This window comes from Thalassophryne amazonica, chromosome 19 (assembly GCF_902500255.1).
Source record: "Thalassophryne amazonica chromosome 19, fThaAma1.1, whole genome shotgun sequence".
NCBI classification, from domain to species: domain Eukaryota; kingdom Metazoa; phylum Chordata; class Actinopteri; order Batrachoidiformes; family Batrachoididae; genus Thalassophryne; species Thalassophryne amazonica.
Window position 1 is genome coordinate 31,925,543 of NC_047121.1, and position 11,664 is coordinate 31,937,206.

Here is an 11,664-nt window from a genome sequence, read left to right on the forward strand (position 1 = left end):
AATGAGCACTATTGGTTTTATTTTATGGCGCTAACAGTACTCGTCCTGGCATGCTAGCTAGTAGCGTTAGCAAGCTTGCATGCTAATGTTAACTGAGGACGAACAATACTCCATAAACCTGCTGTCAGACTATTTTCACCGCACGTTTGTCTGTTGCTTAAAACGTACTGTGCAATTTGTTTGTTTTTTGGTCATTTCACATGAAATGCACTACAAGAAAGCAGGGAGCTAACTGGAGTGACGTGTAAACAACAGGCTTAAAACAATGTTTGTCATAAAACAGAATGGGAAAACATTTCTTGTGTTTGTCATTAGTTGTGAATTTGTGTATTTCATAATGTAACTTTAGAAATTGCAGGTACACTGAACAGTCTCTCACCCTTTCTGAAGTGATTTATTTTTAATAGTTTAGTATTATTCATAGTTGCCCATCATATCAAAATTTTATTCCTCAATCCAGAGGCATGCAATGAAATGGTAAAGTTATTCAAAAACACTTGTATGATTTGTTCATATTTTAGTGTGGAATTTACAATATACATTCTTTCCGTTGTATCAATGGAAAACTTTAATTAGTTTTACATGACACCTGACTAGACACCGGTTGTCTGCCTGGGTGGTTGGCATCCAGGACCTTGAGTGGTTCTGTGGTGTTGTGGATAAACCAGCACATGTTCTCTGAGTTGACTTGACTAAATAGATCCCTTGTATCATGGACACTAGGGCTGCAGCTATCGATTATTTCAGTAATCGAGTATTCTATCAATTATATCATGTCTCCATATACATTTCTACAGGCTTTACTTTTTCTTGTTCCCCCTTTTTAATACTATTTAAGTAAATATTGGAGGAGTGGGGTGCAATTAGTTATACCTAACAGCTAACGTTAGCTTATCTAGCCGGCTATAGCAACGTTTGTCGTAGCTTACAAAATAGTTGGTTCTTTTCTGTTTGATTACCCACATTAATTCATACTTTTGTCCACATTAATTTTATATGTATTTGTTAATACCGTTATTGAAGGTTTAACTACGCTATTATACTTCATACACTAATTACCGTTTTTGTTTATCATGTTAGCTTGCTGGGTACGGTTGGCTTATTAATGGCCAATTTAGCTCTTCTACTATAACTAGCTTATTTTCATTATTTACAATTTTATTTTACATGGTGTAGATTTTTAATGATTCATCAATTTGTGTATTCTTTTAAAGATATCAACATATAGTACCTAAGTTCTTAGGTTTCCATTTGATAGCATAATGACTATACTTTTTATTTTTTATTTACTTTTTATTTTCCTATAGTATGCTAGCACAGTTACTTTAGATAGATACCAGTACACTCACACACTCATAGCTTCTGTTTCTATAATAAAATACCAGATTTATAGCTTAGTCTACTAACTATATTTAATTTTACTACTAGTCTACATACTAAATTACCTATACTACAATCTTCTTCTGTGATGTCTTATCTTTCTTATGTCTTATTATTTATTATATTATATATACTTTTTCTTGAGCTGCTTGGTTGGGTAGGGAGAGTTCCCATGGGATAAAAAAGCTAAACCTACCATCCCTGGTTCTCAAGACCAGGCACCTAAGTGGCTCTACTCTACTCTTTTCTACTCTCCTATTTTACTTTCCCTTTTAGATATTTAGATATACCTTTATACGAGGTCTGTCCAAAAAGTAATGGACCTTTTTATTTTTTTCAAAAACTATATGGATTTGAATCATGTGTGATCGCATCAGCCAAGCTTGAACCTTCCTGCGCATGCGTGAGTTTTTTCACGCCTGTCGGTTGCGTCATTCGCCTGTGGGCAGGCTTTGAGTGAGCACTGGTCCACCCCCCTCGTCGGATTTTTATTGTCAGGGAAATGGCAGAGAGACTGCCGCTTTGCTCCATGAAATAAAAAAAAAAACACCTCCGTGTTGGAAACCATTCAGAAGATTCAGACGGCTTTCGATGGCTTTTCAGTCGAGTGAGTATCCAAGAAATTGTGTAACAGCTGGACATGCCACAACATGTCCTGTGAGACTTCCAACACGGAGATGTTTTTTTTTTTTTTTGTTGCGTGCAATGAGCGGCTCCGTGCCGATGCGCGAAATTCTCCGCACGTCTTTCATTACAAAATCTCCTGTAACAGTGGAATGTGCCACAGAAGTGCTATGTCCAGCTCTCTTGCCATTTCTGTGGTAGTCACACGATGTCCCGAATCAACACAGCGTTCAGTTTAGAAATGATCTGGTCGTTCCAGCCTGTCGATGGCCGCTCGGTGTGCCGCGCGCCCTCTGCCGCTGTGGGCCATCTTTAAAAAGGTTTTAACACTCCTTAATCCATGTGACGCCGACAGAATCTTCACCGAAATCCATCTGAATCTTTCGAATGGTTTCCAACTGGCTGTCTCTAACAGTTTCTGAAAAAAAATTTCATGGAGCAAAGCGGCAGCCTCTCAGCCATTTCCTTGACAATAAAAATCCGACGAGGGGGGTGGACCAGTGCTCACTCAAAGCCTGCCCACAGGCGAATGACGCAACCGACAGGCGTGAAAAAACTCACGCATGCGCACGAAGGTTCAAGCTTGGCTGATGCAATCACATGTGATTCAAATCCATATAGTTTTTGGAAAAAATTAAAAGGTCCGTTACTTTTTGGACATACCTCGTATACTAGCATAGTTCCACCTTAGAATTGGAATATAATACATAAGATATACCTTACTGAATTTTCATGCAAGCCTCGCAGTCACTGTTTTTAAAATTATTATTATTTTATTTAAGTTACAGTGTTTGTGAAGCGTTGGGTGTTGCCCAAAAAAGTGAAGATTAAAAAGCAAAACAGTCAGTGCGAGTCTGAGCAAAACACAGAAGATCTTCTTCCAGAGACTAATTGTCAGTGGTGGCTGGGGACGCAGTTTTGACTCTCCTGTTGTGAGGGGAGTGCAGAGCCCCTCACACCAGGCAGAGAGAGACAGCAGCCGGCCACCAAGTCAATAGTCACTCCCTACGTAGAGCAGAGAGCTGACCAAATAATGTGTTTTTTAAAAACAGACAAACACACTGCTTTGCTTTAAGTGCACAGTAAGCTATTTCAAATGTTTAGCGTGGACCATCTTTGGTTTTAAAGGCTTTATTTTACTCTGTGTCATGTTGGAAAGCTGTGCCTTTTCGTGCTACATTGATTAGCTCTTACATGGCTTATGCACATGCTCTAGTCATTTGTTTTTTGGCGGGGGAACATTACAGTGTCACACAGCGGCTTGGCATATGTACTACAACGTTAAATAGAGCCTCGAGGCACAGAATTTGCCTCGAACATTCTTTGTAATCAAATTATTTGAGTTACTCAGCTAATTGTTTCAGCCCTAATGGACCAAAAGGTCATGGAGTCATTTAATGGAGCGAAATGTATGAAACCCAAATGAAAAGTAAATGGAACTAAACGGTGTGAAAAATTATGCAAATCATACAGTGGATGTTTTCTCTGGAGTAGGACAGATAATCAATGGTGCGTGACATACAGTTCCCCAATGAAATGACAACCATCTATTTTGGGGTTACGTTACTCCTTTTAAGGACATGAATTGGATTAATATTGTCTGGAGCACAGCAAGATTCCATTTGTGTGTTTTTCATTCAAGCTGTATCAAGTCAACAAAACCTTTTGTACTTGGTGATTTGTTTGCAGTATATGTGGGAAAAGTGTTACCTTTCACACAGCTGTGTTGTTTGTATTTATTTGTAAGATTCCAGAAGATGGTTCTCTGAAAATTGCTAGACCTCACTGAGGATGTAAAAACATTCTGGAGTCTGGTGGAGCCAGAAGACCTTTCAACAGAAGTAGAAAATTGAAGACTGAGCTGGAGACCGGACTGAAGAGCACAGAACAGAGCACAGTCATTGCTATGTTGTAAATAATCAGTAAAGCACAAATATTAACTAAAAAAAAGGCCATTTATTTTATTTTATACTCTTAAATGTAAATAAGATCAAGTGGATCGTATAATAAATCACCAGTTAGTTTGGACTGTGTGCTGTGGCAGATGTGCTGCAAAAACAAATCCAGTAAAAACCATTCATATATTAACTATCATGAGATATCAAATAAGTCATTTATTATTTTGAGCACTGGTTACTATGGCACCATTTTTTAGTGCATCGCAAGTTTAGTTAATTATGGGATATGCAGTGCATCTGGAAAGTAGGGAGTGGTGGACAAATGGTTAGTGCACGTTGTTTCAGTGCAGAAGGTTCCTGGTTCAAACCTCACTCTTGACACATTTCTCCATGTATCATGGAGTCGCATCAGGAAGGTCATCCGATGTAAAACTTGTGCCAGTTTAACATGCAGATCCACCTGGGGTTTGCTGTGGTGACCCCAAGGGAAACCAAGGGAGCAGCTGAATGGTCTTACTTACATTAGTCCTTTAAAAGTCACACTATTTTGTGAAATGATTACACTATTTATTGTCATGTTTTCACCCCTGTTTGTTTGGTTATTTGTTTGATTTTCTGTCTGCTGGTGAACAGCCTGTAAACCACTTTTTTGTTTTGTTTTGGTTTTTTTTTTTTTATGCCTGTAGGAAGTTTTTTTTTTTTTTTACAGAGGATTCATATGCTGATAAGCAACAACTGAGTCACTTTTCACGGTCAAAGGTAGGAAAAATCTTGGAACATTGGAAAAATTCCTATCCTTTAACATTTAATGAATTTTCAGGAATTCATACTGTTAAAATAGATGGGAATTCTTTCATATTTGAGAGTGCTATGTAGGATGGTATCGTTTATCGCCTGACAAAGTTTCATCCCGATCTGATCCTGATAACAGATTTTGAGGCCATTTAAATTTAACATTGAAAACCCTGTTTAATGTATATTTTACATTATATCTTAATAAAACGTGCCACAGTCCCTCTCATATTGGAATGTGAGGTGCAGCCTGACACTCACTATTACCTCACAAATTTTGTTCCGGATCTGATCCAGATTGTGGATTTTGTGGACATTTGAATTTAATATTGAAAAGCCCGTTTGGCATATGTTGCATTATTTCTTAATCAAAAGTGCCTCAATCACTCTCATTTGTGTCAGTGAGGTGCAAACAGGCACTCTCAATGAATAGACTAAGTGCCCTGACACTTGCACGACTTTGAGCCGTGCACTTGCACACACTCTGCCGTGCAGAAGTGTTAACTCATTGTAAACCGTTGTAAACTGTGTGCGGCTTTGTACAGAGTGTGCAAAGAAAAATTTGAAATGTTCAAAATTTCCATCATGCATTAGTTACACGAACTTCACGTGACCATTGTGCAAACAATTCAAAAACACTGCGTGTCAGTGCAAGTGATTGCGTCAGCGCACCGCATCAAAGCACAGCTCGTCTGAATGATTATAATGAGATGTTAAATCTTTCATAAATGTACTCTTACAGACCTGCTCAGAAGAAGGAATGAACATGCAACTGGTTTACCAAGCCATTAACAATATAAACATGACAAATAATTACTTTTTTAGACTGTTCTAAATGCTTTCTCCACCTCATTCAGCGAATGAGAGAGAGAGCGAGAACAGTGGCTGCTGGAACGGTTCTCTGTGATTCTTGAAGCAATTAGAGCAATTAGTTTTATATATGCAGCGTCCAGCGCACAACGCGGGACATCCAGTGGAACAAAGTACGGCGTCCAGCTGGGACTCGGCGTCGGTGGGATCATCGCGATGAAGTGCATGCAAGTGCACTGATCAAAGTCGTGCAATGTCAGGGCACCTTAAGTTTGATCCTCATCTGATCTGTATTGAGGATATTTCATTTTAACATTGAAAAGTGCTTTTGACCTATATTTTGTATTATATTTTATCTTATGAAAAGCCACTTCTAATAGGACTTTCACCTTGAAACATTTTTTTCCAAGGTAAAAATTTTTGGAATTGGAAACTAGTGTTGGTGGTTTGCGTTCTACGAGTGCGGCGCTCTACCTGTATTTTTAATTTTTACAGGAATAAAGTTTTGAAATAAAATTCTCAAATATTATTTGACGCTCTTAATTTTTTTTCAAGTTAATTTCTTTAGACTTTGTGAGCAATAAATCTTGACTGTAATGTCTCTGAGTTACTTCAACTTAAAGTCATTTGTAAGTTTGATCAGATTACTTGTTTGTCTTTGAGGGTTGTTAGTGATGGATGTTGTTGTTTTCCTCCTCATGTCTGTGTGGACACGTGCAGTCGGCACACATTAATGTTAATCTCTGTCATTTCTTGCTGTTCTCTGTCCTGCAGAGGAAGCTCATGTGCTCCTTGTGTGTCTCTGTTCTCCCCTCCAGCCGGCTCCGTGGTCGGGCCCTCAGTCTCTCTGCTTGGCCCCTCCTCTGAGCAGTTCTCCAGGGCTCGGCCACACTGGTCTGCCAGCTGACCTCCTGCTTTCCTCGTGGAGCCTCGGTGGTCTGGGAGGTGGACGGTACAGAGGTGACAGAGGAGGTCCTGAGCAGCCCGCAGGAGAGGAGCAGATTCTACAGCAGCAGCAGCACCCTGAACCTGAGCCGGGAGTGCTGGATGGAAGGAGAGCGGTTCTCCTGTAAGGTCCTCCATCAGGGGAACAGTCAGACTCAGTTGCTCCTCAGGAGCCAGTGTGAGGGTTAGAGGATTCAATGTCTCTATCATGTTGCACAAAGATTTTGGCCTCCTGCTCCCTGTTCAACTCTTCTCTCCACTTTTTCTCCTCGTCTTCCCACCTCCTTCTACTCTCCAATAGATCAGCCCTTGTTTTTTCCACCATGGTTGCTTGTTCCTCCCGCTGCCTTCGCTCCTGCTCTAACTGGGCCTTCAGGTCATCCAGCTGCCTGCACAAACTGTCTCTCTCTTCACCCAGTTGTCCAACAGTATCACCAAACCAGGACTGAATGTCAACTATGAGACATTCAGCTTCAGTCAGGTGACACTTCAGCTAATGCTTCTGCTGGACCATCTGATCCTTCTGATGGGCTGAACTTTGCCATTCATATTCCAGCTCTTTCTGTGTTTTGGCCAGATATTTTTGCAGCAGCATCCTCTGAGACTGTTCATTTTGGAGTTGCTGTCTCAGAATGCTGCAGGCTGCTCTCTCCTGCTCCAGCTGACCTTGCAGAGCCTTGACCTCTGAGGTCAGAGAAGGATGGGAAGGTAACTGGTCTCTATGGTCCAGGCGGCTGGAGCCATCACCAGACTGATGCAATTCTGGACACTGATATCTGAGTCTCTGTCTTTCCTGATAAAAGGGCCAAGTTTCTTAGCCAGAGAGTCCATTTTCTTGTTTTCTTGGTAAACAATGCCCAACAGGTTCTGTAAAAAGAGCCACAAGATATGTTGGAAAATTTTTAAGCATTTGTGTCAAATGACATTTCTACTATAACCCCTGGCAAAAATTATGGAATCAGCAGCCTCAGAGGATGTTCATTCAGTTGTTTAATTTTGTAGAAAAAAAGCAGATCACAGACATAACACAAAGCTAAAGTCATTTCAAATGGCAACTTTCTGGCTTTAAGAAACACTATAAGAAATCAAGAAAAAAAATTGTGGCAGTCAGTAACGGTTACTTTTTTAGACCAAGCAGAGGGGAAAAAAATATGGACTCACTCAATTCTGAGGAATAAATTATGGAATCACCCTGTAAATTTTCATCCCCAAAACTAACACCTGCATCAAATCAGATCTGCTCATTAGTCTGCATCTAAAAAGGAGTGATCACACCTTGGAGAGCTGTTGCACCAAGTGGACTGACATGAATCATGGCTCCAACACAAGAGATGTCAATTGAAACAAAGGAGGGGATTATCAAACTCTTAAAAGAGGGTAAATCATCACGCAGTGTTGCAAAAGATGTTGGTTGTTCACAGTCAGCTGTGTATAAACTCTGGACCAAATACAAACAGCATGGGAAGGTTGTTAAAGGCAAACATCCTCCGAGGCCGGTGATTCCATAATTTTTGCCAGGGGTTGTAAATATGCATTTGGAGCCCACCTGAATTTCAGGTGACACTTGTATGTGTCTCATGCTGCTGGCAGCTCTGGACTTGCTTTCTGCCTTTTCCTTCTCTTCTCTGATCTGTGTGCTCAGTTGTGAAGTCACATCTGAAACACAAGATTTATGTTGAATTTGTCACATACTCGTATATGATTTTAAATTGCACCGAAAGTTTATTTTGGGAGAATGAACTTTACCTGAATAATAATTATTATTCATGCTAAATGCTTTTTACTGCTAAATTGATGACAGATGACACAGACTGGTAAAAATAAACAGTACTGTGCAAAGGTTTCAGGCACCCCAGAATTATTATAAAAGCAGTGTTTGATGCCCTCCTCCCCACTCCATTTTGTATTTGCATGTCAACACTAAATCAGTTCTAACAAACGTGAATATGTGAACTATATTTTTTATTCCATAATAGTAGTAATAATTTCTTTGTAAGTGTACTGGCCAGTAGACTACCACGCAAACACAACTTCAAATGATCATAAAATGTACTAAAAGTTATTATAAAACACAATTATTCATACTTTAATTTGCATTATCCTTAAAATAGTTTTGTTCCTGTGACTTATATTCTGGTGTGACTTAAGTCACGAAAAATCACATGTAATTACAACCCCTGGCAAAAATTATGGAATCACCGGCCTCAGAGGATGTTCATTCAGTTGTTTAATTTTGTAGAAAAAAAGCAGATCACAGACATGACACAAAACTAAAGTCATTTCAAATGGCAACTTTCTGGCTTTAAGAAACACTATAAGAAATCAAGAAAAAAAGATTGTGGCAGTCAGTAACTGTTACTTTTTTAGACCAAGCAGAGGAAAAAAATATGGAATCACTCAATTCTGAGGAAAAATTATGGAATCACCCTGTAAATTTTCATCCCCCAAATTAACACCTGCATCAAATCAGATCTGCTCATTGACATTGACCCTATGTGTCTTTTTGCAAGGAATGTTTTTGCTCTATGGCAAGATGCATTATCATCTTGAAAAATGATTTCATCATCCCCAAACATCCTTTCAATTGTCCAAAATATCAACATAAACTTGTGCATTTATTGATGATGTAATGACAGCCATCTCCCCAGTGCCTTTACCTGACATGCAGCCCCATATCATCAATGACTCTGGAAATTTACATGTTCTCTTCAGGCAGTCATCTTTATAAATCTCATTGGAAAGGCACCAAACAAAATTCCAACATCATCACCTTGCCCAATGCAGATTCGAGATTCATCACTGAATATGACTTTCATCCAGTCATCCACAGTCCACAATTGCTTTTCCTTAGCCCATTGTAACCTTGTTTTTTCTGTTTAGGTGTTAATGATGCCTTTCATTTAGCTTTTCTGTATGTAAATCCCATTTCCTTTAGGCGGTTTCTTACAGTTCGGTCACAGACGTTGACTCCAGTTTCCTCCCATTCGTTCCTCATTTGTTTTGTTGTACATTTTTCGATTTTTGAGACATATTGCTTTAAGTTTTCTGTCTTGACGCTTTGATGTCTTCCTTGGTCTACCAGTATGTTTGCCTTTAACAACCTTCCCATGTTGTTTGTATTTGGTCCGGAGTTTAGACACAGCTGACTGTGAACAACCAACATCTTTTGCAACATTGCGTGATGATTTACTCTTTTAAGAGTTTGATAATCCTCTCCTTTGTTTCAATTGACATCTCTCGTGTTAGAGCCATGATTCATGTCAGTCCACTTGGTGCAACAGCTCTCCAAGGTGTGTTCACTCCTTTTTAGATGCAGACTAACGAGCAGATCTGATATGATGCAGGTTAGTTTTGGGGATGAAAATTTACAGGGTGATTCCATAATTTTTTCCTCAGAATTGAGTGATTCCATATTTTTTTCCTGTGCTTGGTCTAAAAAGTAACCGTTACTGACTGCCACAATCTTTTTTTCTTGATTTCTTATAGTGTTTCTTAAAGCCAGAAAGTTGCCATTTGAAATGACTTTAGTTTTGTGTCATGTCTGTGATCTGCTTTTTTTTCTACAAAATTAAACAACTGAATGAACATCCTCCGAGGCCGGTGATTCCATAATTTTTGCCAGGGGTTGTAGAAGCCAATTGTTATACAGATCGTCAGAGTTGAAATGCATCACACATTTCATTTATTTATGAATATTTATCAGGTTTTCATATTTTTGTGATGCATTAAATGTGCCTAAACTTTTGTACAGTACTGTACAAGAGAGTCCTGAGAAAAAGTTACCTCTTTGTTGGGTTTTTGAGTAACTTTGCCTGACAGATTTACTTTAGGGTTGATTTGTGGTTGAAAAATTAAACCTTTTTCTGCTCACTGTGCTGCTCAAACCACTTGTCCTCAGAAATAACTGACAACCAAGAGGACCACTGTGAGCTTAAGTGGCCTCTGAGCTTTGTGACACACAAAGCAGCTGTGACGTATTAGCGCCCTTTTAGAAACTAGGCTCGGAAACAACAGGCTTAAAACAATGTTTTTATTAAACAATGTGTTTGCAGGAAAACTGGGACAAAATAACACTTGAAATGCTTCATTGCTTGGTAACCGTAAATGCCAAAATGTCTTGTAGTGAGAAGGAATGGCAACATCACAAAGCGGTAAATGCTTTAGTGTCCCAATCATTTTTTTTTGTCTATGTTTCAGATGTTAAATGCAGGAATGAATGCATATAAACAAATGAAATAAAAAAAACACAAAGTATCTTGGATTCATACGGTCTAATGAAATAAAGGTCAAGGTAACTGAGTTTTTTTTTTTTATTGTAGATGCTGTGTAAATGTTGAATCTCAGATGGGAATTTATGTAACATTAATAAATTAGGGTTGTACCATTTGAGAAGTCACATTGTCCTTATTGAAAGAAATATTGCAATTTGCAATTACACTATGATAAATGTGTTTTTTTTTAACACTACAGTGAAGCCCACAAGTCTTGAGAATTTTTAGAATCTTGCCTTTGTACACCATCACAATAAAATTGATAGTGATCAGTATATGCTTGAAGCACATATTGATCACAGTGGAGCGCAGTGGAGATTCTCAGCTTTAATTCAATGGAGTTTTACAAAAATATCACATTAATCATGAAGACCAGAAAACATTTACAGCTGGATGGGCTGAGACAATACAGACCATCTTGACAATCAGCATGCCAGGGAATCATACCCAGGTCTACATACTGGTGGCCTCCTAACTACTATCCACAGTTAGCTACAGCTACTCATCTCCAGAGGCCATTAGTAAGTGGACAAACTAAATACAAGCATTATTGTCAATATAAATCATCACTTTGATAGTTTTGTTTCTTTAGACATGCCAGGGGATAAATAATGAACATTTACAAGTCACTGAATGGCTTAAATGGCTGACTGCAGAAACAACATACCGCTGTGAATGGCTGCAATTCCTAAATGGTTAACGTGATGATTTTGTTGAACCCATTGATTGAAAGCTGAAAGTCTACACTTCAAGTACATTTTTGACTGTTTCATTTGAACTCCACTGTGGTGGTGTCCAGAAGCAAAACAACAGAAATGGCATCACTGCCACTCACAGACCTATACAAACATAAATTGGCACACATTGGGGCTTTAAACACAGTCAGGTGCAAAGCAATGCTGGTTTCCCTTTTGTATATGTCGACACTTAGATCGAAAACTGCA